At 36.6% G+C, this 23,558-nt stretch overlaps 1 protein-coding gene across 2 annotated transcripts in view; it reads right to left on the bottom strand.

Moving 5' to 3' along the window:
* The window catches only part of CCDC148 (coiled-coil domain containing 148), a 323,980-nt gene that overhangs the window by 227,063 nt on the left and 73,359 nt on the right, over positions 1-23,558 (bottom strand). The window contains exon 1 of one of the 2 annotated variants that reach the window (XM_074215933.1): positions 21,521-22,240. The exons of the other annotated variant lie outside the window; for it this stretch is intronic. The gene's annotated coding sequence lies outside the window, so the exon portion shown is untranslated. Of the gene's footprint in view, positions 1-21,520; positions 22,241-23,558 lie in introns of those variants that run through there. 2 annotated transcript variants of the gene reach the window in all.

Raw genomic sequence — 23,558 nt, 5'->3', positions numbered from 1 at the left:
CTCAAACACAGGGATTCCTAGTAGTCTTGCTCAAGATGATCTGCTTCCTTCCTCATCTTCTGGTAGTTAAAATGGTTCTTTTATCCCTCTCTTCTTGCTATATGGGAGGTCCTGAAGCAAGTAGGCATCATGTATTTACTATCGTCAGGATCATTGTTAAGGAGTCTTTTCATTTTATAGGATTCATTTTAGGTTTTCTTCTGTTTTGTTTTTTGGTCAATGTTGCATGTTTGTACTGAATTGAATCCCCATCTCCCCCAAATTCATATAATTTGATAATCCTCATTAAAAATCTCAAGTCAGTTTATTTAGAATGGCTCAAACTACCAAAAGTCCTATTGGCTATTGGCAAAGAAGATCGATACATGAATCTCAGACTCAGCAACCTCCTAACTACCTCACCCCACCTCCCACCTCTGGAAAGATAAAGCAGATACTCTGACACCTAAACCCACAACCCTCTTCCCAAGAATCTTTCCTGTCACATCTCCCCAAAGTTGTACAGGCTTGTCACTTTCATTGGCATTTTTGTCTACCAGATCTTAAGTCCTCCCTAGCCTTTCTATCTACCATGAAACTGGACCCTCCTCTATAGGCTTTCTTCTTTTAAAAGAATGTGAACTCCTTGAGAGCAAAAATGCTGTCCCTTTTCTGTTACTTCAGTACTAGCACAGTGCCAACACAAGTGCTCAATAAATGTTTTATCTCTCTTTTCCATTCCATTTTTTTTTAGGTTTTTGGCAAGGCAAATGGGGTTAAGTGGCTTGCCCAAGGACACACAGCTAGGTAATTATTAAGTGTCTGAGACCAGATTTGAACCCAGATACTCCTGACTCCAAGGCCGGTGCTTTATCCACTATGCCATCTAGCCGCCCCCCCCATTCCATTTTCTTAAAAGTTCATTGGTGAAGAAACATGAGCACTATCTCCCCAAAAGTCCACATGCTCCAGTGGCCATAAACAAATAATTAGAAGGAAAGAAGTAATTTCTTTCTTTTTTTTTATTTAAGGTTTTTTTCAAGGCAATGGGGTTAAGTGGCTTGCCCAAGGCCACACAGCTAGGTAATTATTAAGTATCTGAGGTCAGATTTGAACTCAGGTACTCCTGACTCCAGGGCTAGTGCTCTATCCACTGCTTCACCTAGCCACCCTGGAAAGAAGTAATTTCTTTAACAGCTATAGCAAGAACCCTGGCCTCCTGACCCCTGACCCAATTCTTTTTTCCACTACTATACCTGGTGACATATGTGATAACAGAAATTTTCAACAAGAGAAGGAAGTAGCAGTTGTCATGACTTTCTGGAACTTCAGTTCCTCTCCATTCATAAGTCAAGGTAGAGTATCAGTGTTTCAGATAAAAATCTGTGGATCTATGTGGGCTTTATCAGCAGGCCTTTCTGTCTGTTAAGTCAGGCAGAATCATAAGATAAGACAAGAGTTGAACCAGACTAGTCTGGAACCAATTCTTATGAACAGCACCTAGCCATAAATACTTGACTACTCTTAACTATTTAACATAGGCAGCACAGCTTCATGATGAACAAGCCATGCCAAAATAAACTAATTTACTTGGTAAAATATTTTATTTTATATCACATCCATTTCTAAATGTCTCCCTCCCTACCATCTAACATGCATTTACCTTGTAACAAGGATTTAAAAGAAAAATATCACAAAGTCAACCATATTAGATTTGTAATCAAGAAAACAGAAGTTGTTCAGACCTTACCTCAGGCTCTTATTATGTGATCATGGGCCATTCACTTAATATCTCTGTTTTCACATTTGTAAAATGGGAATAAGGATAGCATTGATTTCCTAGGGTTATTGTGAGGATCAAATAAGTAAACACAGGTAAAGTGTTTTGTAAATTTTAAAGTGCTATATAAATGCCAGCTATTATCATTATTTTCAATAATCCACATCCATAATCCCTAAAATGTGCAATAAAAGGAGAGAAGCAACTTTTTGTGTCTTCTCTGAAGCCAGACTTGTTCAATATAATTATACAGCTTTGTTTGACCATTATTTCCATTTATATTGTTGTAATAATGGTGTGTTTTATTTTTCTGGATCTGGTTACTTTACTCTGGATTCATTCACTTAAATTTTCCCATACCTTTCTGAATTATTTCCATAGTCATCATTTTTAGTGTATGGAATATATAGTATATAGTCATGCAATAATGTGCTTTGCCATTCTCCAATCAGCATTTATTTTCAGTTCTTTACTACTATAATGTGTAATAAATATAAATACTTTTATAAAGAAGATTAGATTATGATCATGGAATGGTCTATATTGTTTACATCAGTTTCAGAAAGAAATTTAACAAATTTCATTCTAATTATGTGGCAATTTTAAAGAAATACAGGTGAAGTAATAGTCTAATATCCCTATATCAGATCACCTCAGCAAAACTCTAGTACTAAGATGGAGAATGACCAAATTAAATTAATAGAGTTCTTGATGTACCACTCTCCTTGGGCAGTTCTGTTGATATGCTTATAAACCTGCTCTGAAACACTCATTACTATTAATTGTAGTTCTCCATTCTACTTCCAATGTCCAAAAACTTAATTGGCAGAAACATGAGTTTATGGGGCTAGGCACATGGCTGGAGGTACTGTCTATTGAAGGAAATAGTCAGATTTCAGAGGCACAATGGATAGAGCACCTGGAGTAAGGAAGAACTGAGTTCAAATCTGACCTCGGATACTTTACTAGTTATGTAATCTTCTGATTTCCTCAACTAAAAATGGGGATAATAGGGCACTGCTTCTTAGGTGTTATACTGGCCTACAATCTTGTAAATCCTGCCAAGAGGTATGGAATGATAGAAATGATAGAAATAGACCTTAAGCAACCAAACCCACCCATCCTCCCAAAAGAACACACTGCTAATGATTATATAGTTCTTATAGGTTCTTTGGGAAAGGAATGGCTTGAACTTTAGCCTCCCAACAATGTTGAGAGACCATCTCAGATCCAGCTAAACTTGTGGGTGATACACAGTCCCCATATTCCACCCCCCCAGCAGAATTTGGAAATAATTCATGGAGCTGAACTATTTCTGGGTTGCTTCATTCATCACCTTGGCTTCTTATAATAGAAGACGACCTAGACTGTACTGCGACATCCACAAGGCCAAGATCCACATCTTCCCTAAATTCTGGGTGCCTTCAGGAGTTCAGCAAGGTGTTGCACACATAGTAATTTATGTTTACCCAGTTTTTCATCTTTTCTTATAATTTTCATTGCTGTAGATTTCTTTGTGCAAAAACATTTAAATTTTATAGAAATAAAATTACCTATTTTATATTTTGTAATGTTCTCTATTTCTTTGTTGGTCCCAAATGTTTCCTTTATCCCAAAATCTAACATATCAACTATTCTAAGGTCTTCAAATTTGTTTTAAGGTATTGTTCTTTATGTGAAAACCATTTTGGCCTAATCCTGGCAAATCATGTGAGATGCTGGTCTATACCTAGTTTCTTTTATGTGGTTGTCCAGTTTTCCCAGCATTTTTTTGTAATGAGTTTTTCTTCCAAAAGCTTGAATCAGGCAACTAGGTGGTACAGTGGATAGAGCATCAGGCCTGGAGACAGGAGGAACCGAGTTCAAATCTGATCTCAGACACTTAATAATTACCTAATTGTGTGACCTTGGGCAAGTCACTTAATCCCCTATTGCCTTGCAAAAAAAAAGACCCTTGGATCTTTGGGTTTATCCTATACAAGATTACTATGGTCATTTACAAAAATGTAATTTGTTCCTAAACTATTCCACTGATCCATCACTCTATTTCTTGGCCAGTACCAGGCTAGCTAGACCCAGTTCTACCACTTATTGGTCATGTGATCTTGGGCACAACACTTAACCAGTGGTTTCTTCCTTGGTAAAAAATGGAGATAATGATAACTGAATTATCTGCCTCAAAGGTTCCTGTGAAAGATTAAAAAAAAAACTAGATTTCTAATTTCATCAGAGTAGGGAGCTTCTCCTAAGGAACTCCCTCTAATTCAGAACTCTGTTCTGCACCTGGTGCCTCTGTATTTAATACAATAAAAGATTAAGTAACTTGTCCAAGATCACGCAACCACCCTGTCTTAGGAGAGGGACTTCAATTCATCTCTTCTCGACTTCAAAGCAGGGTTCTGCAACCTATGTTTCTCATTGACAACAATGTCAAGCTGTTTCTCTTCATAACAGAAGACTATTTAAAGTGATAAATAATGTTATAATTGTTTTTATCAAAACTTCAAAGGGTGGCTAGGTGACACAGTGGATGGAGTACCAACTCTGTAGTCAGGAGGACCTGAATTCAAATCTGACCTCAGACTAATTACCTAGCCGTGTGACCTTGGGCAAGTCACTTAACCCCAGTTTCTTGCAAAACAATATAATTAACAACTTCAGCAAAGTTGCAGGATATAAGATAAACCCACATATATTATCAGCATTTCTATATATTACCAACAAAGTCCAGCAGCAAGACATAGTGCAATTCCAATTAAAATAACTATAGGTAATCTAAAATATTTGGGAGTTTATCTGCCAAGACAAACCCAGGAACTATATGAATACAACTCTAAAATACTTTTCACACAAATATAAGCCAGATTTAAACAATTGAAAAATATTAATTGTTAATGGATAGGTCAAGATTATATAATAAAAACAATTCTACCTAAATTACTCTTTTTATTTAGTGCCATACCAATAAAACTATCCTAAAATTATTTTATAGAACTAGAAAACATTGATCTGGAAGAACAAAAGTTCAAGGATATTAAGAGAATCAATTTAAAAAAGTGAAAGGTGAGTAGCTGTATCAGATCTCAAACTATATTATAAAGAGGTAATTTTCAAAAGAATTTGGTACTGGCTAAGAAATAGAGTAATGGATCAGTGGAATAGATAGGGTACAAATTGATTTGTCGTTTGTTCTTGGGAAAAAAACCATTAAATCAGGGAGGTGAATTAGATTAAATTGAGGGGGTGCTGTATAAAGTCACCAGCCTGTCTTTCTCCTTCAGAGCTATCTGGGTCCAGTGGCCAGATATGAATGATTATGACTAGAGATAAGGAGATAATTTTCAAAATTATAAAAACTTCTTGCTAGATTTTAATATTCATTCACCAATAACAGGATTCATTGGAGGCTTGCAAAATTCTCTAACAGAAGTCTGCAAATAGACCTTCTTTGCTCTGATTGACCAGCTAGAATCATCTGCTGAGATACTATTTCATCTGTCTTAATCCACAGTAACAAAAACTGGAACACTGGAATTGGGAAGGTAGGACAAAACTTTGATTATTCTCCTTCAGTAATCCTGGGCAGTCACACTGGATTTTGCTTCCAGTCTTCTAGAATCATGGAGTCAAAGCCAAATATAAAGGAGGGGGCCACTAATGAGGATCCCTGCAGGCTGCATACTGACTTAGCTTTAAAACATTACATTATCTAGTTTTATTGAATTTTTATTTAGTTTTTTAACCTCTGGAAATTTTCTCTATTTTTGTACTGAAATTATTAATCCACAAAATATGATAATAATAATTACTTGCTTCTTGATGCTGATAGACTTAAAGTTTGTTAATAAGTGAATTTTTTAGTAATATCAAAAACTAATTTAATTTTAGTATTGCTATCACTCAAGCTTATTATTTTTTAAACTTTTGGACAGAATCAGAAAGGCTTGCTAGTTCTTTCTAGGTCAAAGAGTTTATGACCTTCATTTTGCAAATGAAAAATTAATAATAATAATAATAATTCACCCTTCCACATTATGAATTTTCCTATTGCAGTTTCTATTCAAATATTGTCCGAGTCTGGTCATACTTGGGAGTGTTGCAGGTCACATGGAGCTGTGCTTGACATCTCTGCTCCAGAGGTTTCAGTTCACATATATGGGTATGAGGTACTCAGGGAGGACCAGCATCTCTGATTGAGGTCTTGCCCAGTCTTCTTCAGGGCTGCTCATCCACCTTTGGTGTCTACCTGACATTCAATTTTTACCAATGGCTCCAAGAAGCTATGAGCAGTGAGCAGTGGCCACACCTTGGAAAACTATCTCCACAAATGGGCTAGAACAAGTTTAGGGTAATAAATAGAACTCAAACCTGGTGAATTTGGGGGATGTCCACCCCAAGTTTATGAAGACTTCCCTCAGCAGAATGGGCAGATAAGAACAATTTGTTCCAGCAGTCATAAAGGCCCCAGAAGCAGACACTGTGGAACTCAGTCCAATTCATATAGGAGTCAAGAAAGCACCCTGTGTTGCCACTGATCCTCTTTGAAAACAAAGGACAAACAACAACAGTAACACCATGCAGACAGAACCCAGCCCAGATAGTAGTGGGTATGTCCACTAACAGTAAAAACCATTCATATACTTGCCTACAAATGTGAGCTTTATTATCCTTACAAATTTTCTTTATAGTTGATGTTTGCATAACAATGATGATTAATATCTAAATCATATCCAAAAAAAAACAAAGTACCTTCATGAATGGAAAACAGGTCTGGCCTAGGAAAACCTAGGTCACAAGAGGACCTCTGGAAATTTTCCCTACTTTTGTACTGCAATTCTTCATTCATGAAATATGGTAATAATTACTTGCTTCTCACTGATGCTGATTCACTTAAAGTTTGTTAATAAATTCTTGTTTAATAATATCAAAAACTGATTTAATTTTAGTATTACTATCAATAAGCTTATTTTTTAAAGGTTTTGATAGAATCAGAAAGACTTGCTAGTTCTTTTTAGGTCAAAGAGTTTATAACCTTCATTTTACAAATGAAAAAACTAATAAGAAGACAATCCTTACACATTATGATTTTTTTCCCATCACAGTTTCTATATATTGTATGCTGTCATAAGAAATTGAATGGGAATTTTTTTGGGGGGGAGGTTTACAGAAGCTGCCAATAACTCATGATGGCCAGTAGATAACACAGAGCCTATGACCAAATACTTAACCAAAATTTTACAATAAGGTATTGTACCAACCCCCATAAAAGAAAAAAAAATCAGATTTCTTCTCTGGTATGAAAGCATAGTCAAAAAATTTTTGAAGAGATTTTCTAGTTTGTGAGAGCATGGCATCACTAACTCCTATTATGTAGAAGGATAACTGCAATAATAATAATTATAATAGCTGCTGTTTTTGTGCTCTGTTCTTGAAAATCATGACATCAGGAGTTGATGCCATGACAAGCACACGAATTGGATTTGAGTGAAGGGTGCTGTGCTAAGTCATCAGTCTCACTTTCTCCTCCAAAATCAAATGGCCAGTGGCCAGATATAAATAAGGATGACTCGAGATGGCCCTGGAAGCAAGGTAATCGGGATTAAGTGACTTGCCCAAGGTCACTTGACAGTTAGGAAGTGTCAAGTGTCTGAAGCTTAATTTGTACTCTGGTCCTGTTTATTCCAAGGCCAGTGGTCTATCCACTGTACAACCTGGCTGCCCTCACTGTAATAGCTCACATTTATAGGGTAAGTGACTTACTCAAGGATTATCTAGCAGCTAGGTGGCTCAGTGGATAGAGCACAAGGCCTGGAGTCAAGAACAAGTGAATTCAAATTAGGCCTCAGATATTTGTTAACTGTATGACCTTAAGCAAATCATTTAACCATTGTTTCCCTTAGTTTACTCATGTGTAAAATTATAGCTCCCAGCCTAGTCCATTAATAAATGCTAGGGAGCATTATGATCATTATTCAGGGCAAAAGCGAACTGAGATTGAGATCTCCTTTTACCACCCCTCCCCAGTCTATTGCCTCATCACGATTTAGTTTTATATTCACTATTGAAAAATCTAGTAAAACCACTTGGATGAATAATTTGATTCCTAAATCTAAATAAAGAGCTATTACATGAATAGAAAATTTAAAATATTAACTATCTTAGATATATTTTAGAAATTATTTCATGTTCATGTAACAGTTCAAAATCCTTTATGGATGTTGTTAGTCATTTTAGATCAATTGATTATATTTAAGTATTCATATTTTATACATACATGTGTTTATATATACATATATATAGTTAGAAGTGTTTTCTAGTCACTTGAGTTTAGGAAAAGCATTTTGATATGTAATGTTTGGTGTTTTTAAAGTGCTAGAGGGCTAAGGAAACATTTTAATGTAAAGTAAATGATTACAGAGCTGCTACAGAGTTTAAAACATTTAAAAATATTTGATCTCACACAATCACTCTAGGGCACTTCTCTAGAGATGAGCAAAAATAGCAGAGGCCTATTTATATGGTTAGACATTCTTTATACAGCTCTTAGCTTCATATTCTTTTATCTTCTCTGAATAATAAACTGATGAAGAGTCAGTTACCTCTAAACTTAAAATTCAGTGAATTAACTCAGAAAAACTAAGTTAGTTAATTGTATAAGTTTAAAAAAATCAACACCTTAAAGAAATATAGTTTATAATAATAGGGAATCAATGACTCTTAATTGGAGGTCTGAGTAGATGTTTTTAAAATCTTTTAAATTTCTTAGGTTATAATTTTTATTACTGAAACCTTTTTTTAAATTTATTTTTATTCTCATTTTGTACAAATGTTTTTCTTTACATTAATAAAATATACTTGTTTACAAGTAAACAAAATACCCCTCCTCCCATGAATATAGATAGACTTGCTTGGGCAAAAAAGTAAAGGGGAGAAAAAAAATTAAAATTAAAAAAATAATAGTAATAATTGTAGGTATGGCCAGGTGGTACAATGGACGAAGCACCAGCCCTGGAGCCACAAGCACCCGAGTCCATATCCAGCCTCGTAAACCCAATAATCACCCAGCCATGTGACATGCAAGCCACCCGATCCCCACTGCCCTGCAAAAACCAAAAAGAAGAAAAAAAAAAAGACCCAAAATAAAATAAAATAGTAATAATAGTAGGGGTGGCTGGGTGGCAGACAGAGCATTGGCCCTTGAGCCAGGAGCACCTGGGTCCGAATCCGGCCCCAGACACCCAATGATCACCCTGCTATGTGGCCCCAGGCAGGCCACCCAGCCCCATTTGCCCTGCACCCTCCCCCAAATAATAATAACAAAAAATGTGTTTCAGTCTTTGTTCCAACACCATCAACTCTGTCGTGAGTGGATCACATTCTTTATGATAAGTCCATCACAAAAGTTACTTCCATATTTTTCCAACGTTGCCATTGCTGATCGCAACTCCCTCCTTTCTTATTTCTCCACTAACATATACTATATTTTCTTTCTCCTTTCACTCTGACTCTGCTGTAGGGTTGCTGAGTGGCGCAGCAGACAGATCCCTGGTCCTGGGGCCAGAAGCCCTGAGCCCCCATACCACCCCTTAGGCCCAAAATCCACCTGGCCCTATGGTCCTGGGCAGCCCATCCAATCCCAGCCCCTTGCAAGCAGTAAAAAAAAAGAAAATGTGTTATATCTGACCACTGTCCCCCCATGGTCCATCCTCTCCTCCTTTATTTACATCCCCCCCTTCCCCCTGCCCCCCCCTCCTTCTTACTCCAGATGCCTATACCCCATTGAGTATACCTGCTGTTTCCTCTCCTAGCCACCACTGATGAGAGCAAAGGTTCCTTCATTCCCCCTTGCCTACCCCCCTCCATATCATTGCAATAGCTCATTGTAATAAAAAAAAAATCTTATTTGAAATAGCTTGGACTATTCCCCCTCTCCTTTTTCTTTCTCCCATTCCATTTCCCTTTTTTTCTATTGACTCCATTTTTACACCATATTTTATCTTCGAATTCAGCTTTCTCCTGTGCTTCAATTATAAAAGCTCCCTTTACCTGCTCTATTAACTGAGATGGTTCATATGAATATTATCAATATAATTTTTCTATACATGCAGTTCATCCTCATTAAGTCCCTCATATTTCCCCCCTCTCCTCCAATCAGCATGCTTCACCTGAGTCCTGTATCTGAAGATCAAACCTTCTGTTCAGCTCTGGCCATTCCAAAAGGAACCTTTGAAATTCCCCTGGTTCATTGAAAGTCCATCTTTTTCCCTGGAAGAGGACATTCAGCCTTGCTGGGTAGTTCATTTTTGGCTGCATTCTAAGCTCTTTTGCCTTCCGGTATATTGTATTCCAAGCCCTACAAGCTTCCAGTGTAGCTGCTGCTAAGTCCTGTGTGATCCTGACTGCAGCTCCACGATATTTGAACTGTGTCCTTCTGGCTGCTTGCAATATTCTCTCTTTGAATTGGGAGTTCTGGAACTTGGCTATAATATTCCTGGGGTTTGGTTTTTTGGGATCTCTTTCTCGGGGGGATCGGTGGATTCTCTCCATTTCTATTTTGCCCTCTGCTTCTAGAATATCAAGGCAATTTTCCTGTAGTAATTCTTTGAAAATGATGTCAAGGCTCTTTTCCTGATCATGACTTTCAGGCATTCCAATAATTTTTAAATTATCTTTCCTAAGTCTGTTTTCCATATCAGTTGTTTTTTCAATGAGATATTTCACATTTTCTTCTAATTTTTCATTTTTTTGGTTTTGAAGTATTGATTCCTGATTTCTGGTAAATTCATCAATCTCCCTGAATTCTATTCTTTGTCTGAAGGATTTATTCTCCTCAGAGAGTTTTCTTATCTCTTTTTCCATCTGGCCAATTTTGCTTTTTAAAGCATTCTTCTCCTCAATAACTTTTTGAACTGTTTTATCCATTTGACCTAAGCTGTTTTTTAGCATGCTATTTTCTTCAGCATTTTTTTGGATTTCCTTGACTAAGCTGCTGACTTCATTTTCATGTTTTTCCTGCATCTCTCTCCTTTCTTTTCCCAGTTTTTCTTCTAACTCCTTCATTTGATCTTCAAAGTCTTTTTTGAGCTCTATCATAGCCTGAGCCCAATTTCTGTTTTTCTTGGAGTCTTTAGATGCAGGAGCTTGTGCTTCCTCATCTCCAGACTGAGTATTTTGATCCTTCTTGGGCTCATTTGCAAAATATTTCTCAATTGTCTTCCTCTTGTTTCTTTGTTCATTTTCCCAGCCTAAGCCTGTTTTTTTAGGGGTGCTTCCTGAGCTTTTAGGACACTCCCACAATGGTCTCAGTGTATGAGGTTCTGTCCTCCCTCCTGGTCTGTGAATGACCATAAGCACCCCCCCCCCCCCGCCATGGGGCTGAGGTGGGGGGGGGCTTGCTGTTCTATGGGGGGGCCTAGACTGTGATCAGGATCTGAATGTGGTCAGTCCCAGAGTCCTGTTCCAGGGGCAGAGGGCAGAGCTCTGCAGTCTCTCTTCACTCCCCTCCCTCAGCTCAATGGGCTCATGCCCTGGGGGCTCCTGCTTACCGGCTCCACCTACTTCTGTTTCTGGGTCTAGGCTGCAGAAAGACTAGGCTGCTTGCTGTGTGCCCTGAGGGCTGGGCTCCACGTGCTCACTCTGGCAGGGGTCCCCCGCTGTTCCCCCACTTTGTGCTGGTGCTCCCCGGGGTGCAGCTCAGGAGACTCCCCAGCTGCTGTGAGCTGAGGCTCCCAGCACCCTGGGGCTGCCTCCGGGAGGCTGAAGTTCTTTTGATCTGGCAGGCCACCCCTCTGGCCGACCACCCCTCCAACCCTGGGGAGCAGAGCCTTTCTGCTCTTTTCCAGGTTACCTTGAGTAGGAGAACTGCCTCACTGGGTCACTTTGTGGGTTCTGTCTCTCGAAAGTTTAGTTAGAGTCCTTAGTTTATGAGTTTTATCAGAGAGCTCCTAAGACTGGATCCCGTCATGTCGCCATCTTGGCTCCGCCCCACTGAAACCTTTTAAGGATACTTTGATAACAAGCAATGCTTAGAAATGTGGATGGATCTATGATCTCACTTAAATGGAAAGTCCCACCCATGACATAGAATATAATATATTCATTTTTTTATCTTGAACTATAAGATTTTGTCTATGTCTTCCTGTAAATACTCCTCTGGCAGGGAATATATCCAGGGGTATTGAGGACCTTCCTCTAAATCTCTTGTCATTAAATGGATAGTAATGGAGTCACAGTTTATATTCTATCTTAAAAGACAGATCTACCTCCTTCTCTGGCCATATAAATCTTTTTTTTTAATTTTTGAAAGGCAAATGGGGTTAAGTGGCTTGCCCAAGGCCACACAGCTAGGTAATTATTAAGTCTCTGAGGCCAGATTGTAACTCAGGTACTCCTGACTCCAGGGCCGGTGCTTTATCCACTGAGCCACCTAGCCACCCTGCCATATAAATCTTTAAAGAAATTGTTCATGCTCCTTTTTTCTTTGTAATCTTTCATTGCTAGTACCCTTCAGGGTACTTACAAACACTATGCTTCTCTTCAGTGCTCTTTGAGTGACCTCTAACTTTAATTCTTCAGAGACTATAATATTCCATCATTTACAGTCAAAACAGCATCACTAGAAAAAGTTTGAATTTGGGGGGATGATGAAGGGGGGGATCAAGACCTGTGATTTCTTTGACCCACGTGAGGACACTCCCATTATCAATACAGGTCAACACACCTGCTCTGTAGTTTATACTTACAGTGTTACCTAGTTGACTAGGGCAGCCCAACTGTTATGTGACAGAGGAAGGACTTAAGCCCTGGTCTTTCAAACTTTAAGGCAAATTCTCTGCCCACTATGTAATACTACCTCTCATCAAAAGAATACTATTAATGTTTTAGAGAAAAGCTTATGCTCCTTGTGTCAACATTATAGAGTTTCTTAAATAAGCAGAATTGCTCATAAGAGTCTAGCCTTACTATCCATGTAGGGTGGAAAAATCGATAAAGAATGTCTTATTATCCATACTCTGATATGTCGGTTGCTGGTCCATCAATACATATATCTAGATCAGATACTGCAGATGAACAATGAACTGGGTCCACAAGTAAAAAGAAAAAAGAGAATAATATAAATTAACTATCTTTGGGAATTAAATAATACTGATCTGCAAGCAGAAATATCTTGTGGATGAGTTATTGAATTAGAGCCCTTGACATATGAAAAATCATATGGCATTATAAATTTTAGTTCAAATGCACTGGTCTAAATCTAATCTAGGTAGTATATTTTGCTATCACAAAATTCCCTTTTCAACTTTAACTAGGAAGGGAACATTTTACTTCATACTCTAAAAGTCTATGGATTTTATGCACTTCATATATTTTCCACAGAAGTAGGAAAGGAGGAATTGAGGCACAGGTTAGCAATCAGTTAAGGTAACATAAAAATAACTCATATTTATGTGGTGCTTTACTGTTGCCAGAGTGCTTCTTCTTACAACCCTGTGAGGTAGGTAATACAAGTATTATGAAGAAAATGAGTCCTGAATAATTAAAGTGGTTTGTAGTTTTAGATCAATATATACCATGGAAACAATGTAAAGACTAACAGACTGCCTTCTGGGGGTGGGGGTGGGGAGGGAAGCAAGATTAGGGGGAAATTGTAAAATTCAAAATAAATAAATTTTTAAAAAAATGGATTTGCATAGAAATATTCCATGTTTTCAAGACCAATGGCCTTTACCACTTTTATGCTGTATTTTAAAAGCTTTTTTATTATTAATTTTTAAAATTTCACATTTCTTTAGTCTAAAAGACTGTTTTCTTATTTTTGTAAAAATCTATGTGGAAGGGGCAGCTAGGTGGTGCAGTGGATAGAGCACCGGCCCTAGAGTCAAGAGTACCTGAGTTCAAATCCAGCCTCAGACACTTAATAATTACCTAGTTGTATGGCTTTGGACAAGTCACTTAACCCCATTGACTTGCAAAGAAACAAAAAAAAGTTTAAAAAAATCTGTGTGGAACAAGGAACTGGTACATGGACAGAACAGTTTTTATAGTATTTCCCTACATAGAAAAGGTTGGCGAGCCTACTTTCAGAAGAGTCACTATAAACTATAATTGAAATACTTTATCTCTAGAGACTATAGAGCTTGTTCAGACATTTTGTTCCTGGTTCAGGTCTCCTGTCTATCTGATTGGCTGCAGTTGCTGAACTAAAACTAGAGAAGCCTACAAAAGACCTTAAATTAGTCTAAACCATTCTCTTCGGCTGTTCTCTTGAGGGAATCTCTGTTCTTGGCTTGCCTTCATGGCTGATGGCATCCAGCAACAGATAATACTGTAAGGGAAGAGGCCTTGGGCTTTTTCCTCCCTAAAGCTGTGTGGCCCTGTTAAAATAGGTGTTTTTTACTGCCTCAGCATTTGTTTTTTTTTTTTCCCCATCCTAGGGCAAAGAGATTAATTTGGCGACTCCAACCTTCTAAATATTCAGAGACCAGGAGGAACAAGTCTCTAGGAATCTATGATAACAAGAGTTTGTTTAAACTGTGTTTTGCAGGATGGTCTTAGGAACAAGAACAGTGACCTCTGGGATCTAGCCCAGAAGTGTAGCTGCTGAGGCTGGGCCCTCTCCTCCCCCCAGCAAGCAATAAGATAGAGGTTATATCTGTTCAATCATGTAAAACATTTTCACATTGGTTAGTTTGTATAAGACTCAAAAAAACAATAAAAAATAGCATGTTTCAGTCTTATTCAAACAATATCAGTTCTTTCTCTGGAGGCAGAGAATCTTCTTCATTACTCCTTTAGGATATTCTTGGATCATTGTACTGCTGAGAATAGCTAAGTCATTCACAGTTCTTCTTTGAATACTATTATTGTTATTTTATAAAACTTTATCCTGGTTCTGTTCACTATGTACCAATTCATATAAGTCTTTCCAGGTTTTTCTGAAATCATCCTGCTTGTCATTTCTTACAGCACAATAATATTCCATTACAATCATATATCACAGCTTGTTTAGCAAACCCCAGTTAATGTATATCTCTTTATTTCCAATTCTTAATCACGCCAAAAAGACGTGCTATAAATATTTTTAAACAAATAAGTCCCTTTCTCTTTTTTTTTAATGTCTTTGGGGAATATACCTAGCTGTAGGATTGTTGGATCCAAGATTATGTTCAGTTTTATGGCCCTTTAGGCACAGTTCCAAATGGAACTATGAGTAGATTGCTTTACAATTCCAGCAGTGCATTAGGGCCCCAGTTTTCCCACATCCCAAATACAAAATTTCTCTTTTTTGGGCCATATTAATCAATTTGATGGGTGTAAGGTAGAACCTTAGAATTATTTTAATTTGCATATTCAATAAAGATTTAGAGAATTTTTCATATGATTACAGATAACTTGGTTTTCTTTGTATGAAATTACCTGTTTATATCCTTTGACCATTTATCAATTAGGGAATGACTTGATTTTTATAAATTTGACTCAGTTCCCTATATATTTGAGAAATGAGGCCTTTATCAGAAATACTTGTTACAAGAATGTTTACCCAGTTTTTCATCTTTTCTTATAATTTTCATTGCTGTAAATTTCTTTGTGTAAAAACATTTAAATTTTATAGAAATAAAATTACCTATTTTATATTTTGTAATGTTCTCTATTTCTTTGTTGGTCCCAAATGTTTCCTTTATCCCAAAATCTAACATATCAACTATTCTAAGGTCTTCAAATTTGTTTTAAGGTATTGTTCTTTATGTGAAAACCATTTTGGCCTAATCCTGGCAAATCATGTGAGATGCTGGTCTATACCTAGTTTCTTTTATGTGGTTGTCCAGTTTTCCCAGCATTTTTTTGTAATGAGTTTTTCTTCCAAAAGCTTGAATCAGGCAACTAGGTGGTACAGTGGATAGAGCATCAGGCCTGGAGACAGGAGGAACCAAGTTCAAATCTGACCTCAGACACTTAATAATTACCTAGTTGTGTGACCTTGGGCAAGTCATTTAATCCTCTATTGCCTTGCAAAAAAAAAAGACCCTTGGATCTTTGGGTTTATCCTATACAAGATTACTATGGTCATTTACAAAAGTGTAATTTTTTCCTAAACTATTCCACTGATCCATCACTCTATTTCTTGGCCAGTACCAGGCCATTTTGAAAATTATCTCCTTATCTCTAGTCATAATCATTCATATCTGGCCACTGGACCCAGATAGCTCTGAAGGAGAAAGACAGGCTGGTAACTTTATACAGCACCCCCTCAATTTAATCTAATTCACCTCCCTGATTTAATGGTTTTTTTCCAAGAACAAATGACAAATCAATTTGTACCCTATATATTCCACTGATCCATTACTCTATTTCTTAGCCAGTACCAAATTCTTTTGAAAATTACCTCTTTATAATATAGTTTGAGATCTGATACAGCTACTCATCTTCTTTCACTTTTTTTTAATTGATTCTCTTAATATCCTTGAACTTTTGTTCTTCCAGATCAATGTTTTCTAGCTCTATAAAATAATTTTAGGATAGTTTTATTGGTATGGCACTAAAAAGAGTTATTTAGGTAGAATTGTTGTTTTTATTATATAATCTTGACCTATCCATTAACAATTAATATTTTTCAATTGTTTAAATCTGGCTTATATTTGTGTGAAAAGTATTTTAGAGTTGTATTCATATAGTTCCTGGGTTTGTCTTGGCAGATAAACTCCCAAATATTTTAGATTACCTATAGTTATTTTAATTGGAATTGCACTATGTCTTGCTGCTGGACTTTGTTGGTAATATATAGAAATGCTGATAATATATGTGGGTTTATGTTATATCCTGCAACTTTGCTGAAGTTGTTAATTATTTCAATTATTTTTAATTGATTATCTAGGATTTTCTAATCATATGATAGTTTTGTTTCCTCATTGACTATTCTAATTTCTTTAATTTTTTTTCTTCTATTTCCTTAGCTAATGTTTCTAGTACAATATTAAACAGAGGTAATAATGGGCACCTTTGCTTCACTTGAGTGTAATGAAAGACTTCTAGCTTATTGCCATTACAAATAATGCTTGCTGAAGGGTTTAGATAAATATTACTAATCATTCTAAGAAAAATTTCATTATACTTATGCTTTATAGAGTCTTTAATAGGAATGGGAGCTGAATTTCTCAAAGGCTTTTTTTTGCATCTATTGAGATAATCATGATTTCTGTTGTTTTTTTAATTGATGTAATCAATTGTGCTGATAGTTTTCTTAATATTGAAATAGTCCTTCATGCCTGATATAAATTCCACCAAGTCAAAGAGTATGATCCTTCTGATATATTATTGTAATCCCTTTGCTAGTATTTAAAATTTTTGCATTAATATTCATTAGGGAAACTGGTCTCTAATTTTCTTTCTCTTTTTGGACTCTTCCTGATATAAGTATCAGCACCACATTTGTATCATAAAAGGAATTAGGAATTTTTATCATAAAATTCCTTCCTTTATTTTTCCAAATAACTTATATAGTATTAGAATTAATTGTTCTTTAAATGCTTGATAGAATTTGCTTGTGAATCCATCTGGTCCTGGGGACTTTTTCCTTAGGAAGCTCATTAATGACTTATTCAATTTCTTTTTCTAAGTATTAAGTATTTCATTTCTTCTTCCATTAATCTGGTTAATTCTTATTTTGAAGATAATTCATTTTGATTGTCAAATTTATTGCCTTGTAGTCAGACAAAATAGCTCCTACACAATTGTGTTAATTTCCTCCTCTTTAATGGTAAATTCACCCCTTTCATTTTAGATACTAGTAATTTGGTTTTCTTCTTTTTTAAAATCAAATTAACCAATGGTTTATTCCTTTTTTCATAAAATCAACTTCTAGTTTTATTACTTTAATGGTTCTCTTAAAATTTTATTAATCTCTCCTTTGATTTTGAGGATTTCTAATTTGTTGTTTAATTAGGGATTTTTAATTTCTTTTTCTAGTTTTTTTAATTGCATGCCCAATTCAATGAGCTGCTTTTTTTCCTATTTTATATAAATTTTCTCCATAATACCATATTGGCTATACCCCATAAATTTGGGTATATTGTCTCATTTTTGTCATTTTAATGATATTATTGATTGTTTCTATAATTTACTCTTTAATCCACTTCCTTTTTTAGGATTAGAGTATCTGATTTTCAATTAATTCATAATCTCTTTGTCCATTATCAAATGCAATTTTTAAAATTTTTGCATTATAGTCTGGAAAGGGTGTGTTTACTATTTCTGTTTTTTTTGCATTTTATGTCCTAATGCATGGTCAGTTATTTTACATAGGTAACATGTACTGTTGAGAAAAAAGATATATTTCTTTTTTATTTCCATTCAATCTTACCCAGAGATCTATCATATCTAACTTTTCCAGTTAACCTCATTGATTTTTCTCTTGTTTTATTTTTTGGTTAAATTTATCTAATTCTTAGAGGGGAAAAGTTAAGATTCCCCACTTGTATAATTTTATTGTCTATTTTCTCTCATAACTCATTCAACTTCTCTTTCAAAAATGTAGATGCTATGTCATTTGGTATTGACATAACTTCATTGTCTGTGGTACCTTTCAGCAAGAGAGAGTTTCCTTCTTTATCTCTTTCAGTTAGATCTATTTTTGCTCTTGCTTCGTCTGAGATCATGCTTTCTTTGCTACAGCTGAAGCATAATAGATTCAGCTCCAGCCCCTTTAAACTTTACCCTTTCTTCTGTATATCTTCTTTAAATGTGGTTCTTGTAAACAATATATTGTGGGAGTATGCTTTTTAATCTATTCTTCTGTGTTCTATCTACTATCTGCTATCTACTATTCACATTTATAGTTACAATAATTGGGTATTTCTCTTTATGCTATTTTCCCCTTGTTTATCCACCATCCTTGCACCCTACCCTTTTGTTCCTCACAAGCATTTTACTATTTCCTCACTCAACCTTCTCATTTTTCAGTCTCCCTTCATCCTTCTATTATCTCCATCCCTTTTTACTTCCTTATAGGGTAAAGAAAGATTTCTGAATTTAACTGAGTATGTATGCATGTTTGTTATTCCCATTTTGAGCCAATTTTGATGAGACTAAGGTTTTGTGCACCAATCCCCTATCTTCCCTTCCATTATAATGGCACTTTCATGCCTCTTTTATTTGGTATAATTTACCCCATTCAATCTGCCCCTTCCTCTTCCAGGACAATTTTCTTTTTTCACCATTTTAGTCACCCTATATCCAGATGCTCTATCTACAATAATCTCTTAAAGCAATAAAATTGAGCTACAAATATTATCTTTCCATATAGAAATAGAAAGTTTAATCTTATTAAATTTCTTATGCTTTCTCTTCCTTGTTTCATTTTTACCTTTATATGTTTCTCTTGAGTCATATTTGGAGGTAATTTTTTTTATTCAATTCTGATCTTTTAATTAATGCTTGAAAGCCTTCTACTTCATTAAATATCCTTTTTTTTTCATTAAAAAGCTAGGTGGTGCAGTGGATAAAGCACTGACCCTGGAGCCAAGTGGACCTGAGTTCAAATCCACTTCAGACATTTAATAATGACATAGCTGTGTGACCTCAGGCCAAGTTACTTTACCCAATTGCCTTTCAAAAACAAAAAGAAAAAGGATTATATTTAATTTTTAAGGTTAGCTGATTCTTGGATGTAATCCTAATTCTTTGCCTTCTAGTACCATATGTCCCCAAGTATAAGATGCACCCTTTTCTGAAAAATTTGGGGTCTAAAAACTGGGAGCATCTTATACAGTGGTTGTAGATTTTTTTTTTTTTTACTTTGCACACTTATTGTCTTTGTGCTCATTGTTTTGCATTTGTTACTGGTATATTAGGCTATGTTCTGTCCAGAAATGTCTCAATAAAGATTTCTGTACAATGCTGAATTCAAGTTTAAAGTGATCCAGTTTGCAAAAGTGAATGGAAATTGTGCTGCTGAACCTAAGATTGGTCCTCCTCCAGCAATCTGAGATCGATTAAGAGAAGAAGAAACCCTCCCCAAAACACGCAGACAGAAGAAGGCCATGAGAGACAAGTCAACCAAATGGCCTGAGTTAAAGAGGGAATTGAAGAGATGGATTGAAGAGCAAAGGACAAGTGAAATTCCTGTGTCCACAAAGATGATTCAGCATGAAGCAAGAAGAATTGCTGATGAAAAAAGAAATGGCTGATTTCAAAGGAGGGCACAACTGGTGTTTCAGGCTCATGAAATGGAATGGACTAAGCATGTGTCCATGCCCCAGACTTGCCCAGGGAGTGCTTGGGTCAACCACAGACCAGAGTACAGGCAGGAGAGCAGTTAGAGTCTCTCCTAAATGATTCATCATCAAATGCAGATGAGGACCAGCTAGCGGATGGGAGTTTTGACAGTGATGAGAAGTTGTATGAATTTGATAAAGAATAAAACTTTGTAATACATTTTTTTTTCAAATTTAGGGCCCCAAAATTAAGGTACATCTTATACATGGGGAAATATGGTATATCATATTCCCAAACTCCTTGAGTTTAATGTGGAAACTGACAAATCCTATATAATCCTGATTGTACCTCCATTTTATTTGATCACTTTTTAGCTGTTTAATGGTACATTTTCCTTGATCTGTGAGTGCTAAAATTTGGCTATGATGTTCCTGTGTGTTTTTATTTTTAGGGGTTTTTTTCAGGAGATGATCAATGGATTCTTTCCATTTCTATTTTTCCTGCTGGTTCAAACATATTAAAACAGTTTTCTTTGATAATTTCTTAAAAGCTGTTGTCCAAGCTTTTGATTATTTTTTTTTTTGGACACAACTTTCAGGAAGCTGAAAAATTCTTGTATTCTCTTTCCTGAATCTACTTTCTAAGTCTCTAGTTTTTCAATGAGAAATTTACATTTCCTTCTTTTTTGATTTTTCTTTTATCTTATTTTGATATCTCAGAGAATCATTAGCTGCCATTTGTTCAAATCTAATTTTTAAGGAATTATTTTCTCCACTGAGCTTTTGTACTTCCTTTTTCATTTGGTCAACGTTATTTTTTAGTGAGTGATTGTACTTGGTAAATTTCATAATCTTTTCTTATGCCATTGACTCTTTTTTGTTTCTTTTGCATTACTTTCATTTCTTTTCCCATGTTTTCTTCTGCTTCTCTAATTTTCTTTTTAAAGTCACCTTTAAGCTCTTCCAGGAGTTCATTTTAGATCTGAGGACAAATTACATTTTTCTTTGAGGTTTCACATGTAGCTGTTTTGACACTATTGTCCTCTTCTAAGTTTATGCCTTGAGTCTCTTTAGCACCATAGTAAGTCCTTTTTAATTTTTTTCCTCATTTTTTCTGTCTTTTTTGGTGACTCAGTGTTTTTATGTGAGAGTTGGGCTCTTGTCCTGTACTGTCCCAAGCTTTTTTGTGCTCTTACTGCTGGCTTTCAGGGCTTAGCTACTTTGCTTTTTCCTACTAATTTGCACTGGGCCTGGTACCTCCCTATTGGTCTCCCGTGAGTGTGCTGTTGTATTGTTATGGTAAAAGAGTCTGTCTGGTGGCTATACCTGGAGGAATATCTTGTTACTGGTCTGTTTCCAAGTGTGGAGCCCTGTTCCTGGGTTTCTATGAAAATAAGAGACTCTTTTTCTGGCAGACCCCAGGAGTGGTGTTCTGCTGTTGGTCATCCCAGGGACTACAAGTTAGTAAGAGGGTCAAGGTTTTTAGTGGCTTGTGCTGGGGATGGGGTGGCTAGAGTGGGGCCTTGTTGAGCTATCCAGAATGCTTACTTACCAAGAGGGCTGTTGATTGCATAAGGACAGGCCTCAATGATGCTTGGAGCATTACTGCAGGTTCCTGCTTGAAGTTGGCTGCTGCTGCTGCTGCTGCTACTATTGCTGCTGCTGCTGCTGATGATGATGATGATTATGATTGACGCTCTAAAACCCTGCTCCCCTTCCATCCTAGTGAAACAGACCTTTCCTGCCATGCTGCTAAGATGCTTCCCTGCTCTCAGATCATTTTTGGAAGACTTTTTGAGGGTTCCTTCCTCACTCTGTCATCTTGGCACTAGAACTACTCTGACATTATCTTTAAAGAAATTATCAAGGAAAATAGCCCTGATATTCTAGAACCTGAGGGTAAAATGGACATGGAAAAATTTAACTGATTACCTCCTTAAAGAGATCCCAAAATGAAAGCCCACAGGAATATTATCCTAAATTCCAGAGCTTCCTGTTAAGAGAGAAAATATTGCTAGCAGCCAGAAAGAATGATTCAAATATCTTGAAGCCACAGACAAGATACAAGATTTAGCAATTTCTACATTAAAGGATCAGAGGACTTGGAATATGATAATCCAGAGTACAAAAAAAGAATTACAATCAAAAATCATCTACCAGCAAACCTGAATATACTCCTTCAGGGCTAAAAATAGCTATTCAATGAAATAAGTATGCCTGATGAAAATATTGGAACTGAATAGAAAATCTGACTTTCAAAATACAAGACTCAAGAGAAGCATAAAAAGCTAAACAGGAAAAGGGAATCATAAGAGATTCAATAAGATTCAACATGAGAGGATGATATATTTTTCTCTTAAAAATTTCCTTTATTATTAGGGTAGTTGAAAGGATATACATAGACAGAAAACCTAGCTATGAGTTGAATAAGGAGATATACTTGGATAAGGTAAAAACAAGAGGTATAACTGGATAAGTTATCTCATGTAAAAGAGGTGAAAGAGCTTTAGAGATTTTACAGTGGAGGGGAAGAAGAAGAAAGAGGGAGGGAGTTTGTGAACCTTATTCTTATTGGAATTGACTTAAAAGGGAAACAAAATACTTCTGGGCAAGATGGTGAAGAGAAGACACTGTGATAGGTGATATCTCTCTCCCCTCAGAAATAACATGAGAGAAACCTCTTAGTAGAAATTCGATCAACAAAACCGAGAAAGAGAAGCTAGGAGAAGGTTTGTCTTGAGAGAAACCAAGAAGTTTTGTCTTAGGGGACTGTGGGTGAACTGGAGATGAGAGCAGAGGATCAGCCCTGTGGACAGCAGCTGGGGGAGGCCAGAGGGTCAGCCTCAGCAGTAGAGAATTCAGTGAGTGGTGAGTGTGAGATCCAGCTTTAGCTTCAGAGTCTTTGGCCAGGGGGAGAAGAGCTACAGCAGGGTGAGTTCCAGTATAGAGTCTCAGAGCACATCTGGAGAACAACCAGCTGGACCAGGGACCTGAGATCCATACTTTGCCCAGAAAAAAGAATAACCCCCCCCCCCACCTCCCTCAGGGCAGCAGAGCTCACTCAACAGAAAGAGATTAACTCCCTCCCCTAGGGCCCAGCCCAGTGTTCAAGGTCAACTCAGACCCTGCTGCTTAGGACTTCACTCCAGAGAAAGCAACCAGCGTCCCCTACTGGCTGGCCCTGGGAATCACTTAGCCAAGTGAAAAAAGCCTTCTAGGATCCTAAAAGCAAACCTCTGAAAGCCAGTTCCCCACCCCCCAACACAAGATGAAAAAAGGCCAGAGAAAAGGGGGGCCCAAGGAAAAAATACTCAGAAGAGACAGATCTTAACCCAGAGAGATCTAGTACTGCTGAGGAGAATATGGATTGGTCTCCAACTCAGAAAGACTTCCTTGAAGAAATCAGGAAGGAGTTTAAAAACCAATTGGGAAAATTGGGAAAAGAAATTCAAGAGAAAATTAACACACTGCAAGAGAAAATTAACATCTGGCAACAAGAAAACAAATCCTTGGGAAAAAAAACAGTTGGACAAATACAAAATGAGAATAACTCTCAGATCCTCAATTGGGCAAATGCAAAAAGGAAATGA

This window comes from Macrotis lagotis, chromosome 1 (assembly GCF_037893015.1).
Source record: "Macrotis lagotis isolate mMagLag1 chromosome 1, bilby.v1.9.chrom.fasta, whole genome shotgun sequence".
In the NCBI taxonomy this organism is placed as follows: domain Eukaryota; kingdom Metazoa; phylum Chordata; class Mammalia; order Peramelemorphia; family Peramelidae; genus Macrotis; species Macrotis lagotis.
Note: the sequence above shows the minus strand (reverse complement) of the source record. Positions and strands in the feature narration are given on the sequence as shown.